Source organism: Cebus imitator, unplaced genomic scaffold (assembly GCF_001604975.1).
Source record: "Cebus imitator isolate Cc_AM_T3 unplaced genomic scaffold, Cebus_imitator-1.0 Scaffold171, whole genome shotgun sequence".
NCBI classification, from domain to species: Eukaryota; Metazoa; Chordata; class Mammalia; order Primates; family Cebidae; genus Cebus; species Cebus imitator.
The window spans coordinates 3,955,808-3,957,457 of NW_016107486.1; positions in this window are offsets into that span (position 1 = coordinate 3,955,808).

Sequence of the window (1,650 nt, forward strand, 5' to 3'; positions counted from 1 at the left end):
TGTTGACCAGGATGGTCTCGATCTCGTGACCTCGTGATCCACCCGCCTCGGCCTCCCAAAGTGCTGGGATTACAGGCTTGAGCCACCGCGCCCGGCCTTTGCTCTGATTTTCTTTGTCCAACTTCTTGAGATGATTGCTTAGTCATTAAAAACCCTATTATAATGGAAAATTTCAAGTACATATAAAGGAAAGAGAACAAAATAGAGAATCTCTATCTACCATGCATCCAATGTAGCAATTAGTCCTGGACAATGTAGTCTCCTCTGTACTCTGTCCCACTTCTCTCCTCCCACGGTGTATCATTTTATTCTCAAATATTAACATGTGAATCTCCAAAAAATAGGGATTCTCTTTTGAAATAACCACAATGTCATCATTGCACTTACAATATTAATAACTGAGTGATATATTACTAGTAATTTTCCCCACTTATCTCAGAAAATTTTTATATGTCATTTGTTTGAATCAGTATTGAAAAATGTTCTATACATTATAATTTGTTATATCTTTTAAGTTTCTTTTGATCTATGTATTCCTTCTCGATTTTCTAATATTTTTTGAAAAAATTAAACTTTCCTATCATTTGTCTAATACTTTCATTTGCTTTATTTTTGATTTCAGATTTGGAAAATTCATTTTTTAAAATTTAATATTAATTTTTAATTATTAAAACTAATAGTTGCAAAGCCAGTTTTACAAAACGACATATATTAAAATAAGTTTGGTTTCTATCGCTGTCTATTCCACCTTATTAGTTGTATTTCCTTAGAGTTAAACGTTTTAAAAATGTTCTTGGTTTTATCCTTCTATTAAAAAAACCAACATATAAGCACTCTCTGTTCTTGCTGATTGCATCCCTGTGGTGTTGCCTAATTTGTCTCTCTGTGCTCTGCAATTCCTGTAAATTGAGAGATAGATCTAGGACATGCATTCTCAACAGGGGTGGTGTCACCCTCAAAAAGTGAAAATTGGTTCTTTGAGGGTAAAAAAATTCTTACTCTTTTTAGCTGTATTTCCATAATTATAACATATATTGTTTTCATAATCACCAACATCAAAATATTAAATTTCCCATGTGATTTCCCTTATTAGAAATACACAATTTAGTTTTTTCTAATGTATAAATTATAAGCACTATTTTGTTTTTTATTTTCTAATTAAATATTTCTAATAAATATTTTCTTTCTTTTTTTTTGAGATGGTGTCTAGCTCTGTCACCCAGGCTGGAGTGCAGTGGTGCAATCTCGGCTCATTTCAACTGGCACCTCCTGGGTTTAATCAATTCTCTTGCCTCAGCCTCCCAAGTTGCTGGGACTACAGGAACATACCACTATTCCTGGGTAACTTTTGTTTTAGGCAGGGTTTCACCATGTTGGCCAGGCTGGTCTTGAACTCCTGACCTCAAGTGATTCCCCCAACTCGGCCTCCCAAAGTGCTGGGATTACAGGTGTGAGGCACTGTGCATGGCCTAAATTTTTATATTATTTTATTGCATCATGGTTGGTATATATAGTCTGCATAATATTAACATTTTTGCTTTTATTGTTGCTTCATTTTTGTTTCAACATATGGTTTACTCTTGTAAATATTTCCTGAGTGCCTTATTGTTGAATATAGATTCCTTTGTCTCCTTTTCTGTGTGCGTATTA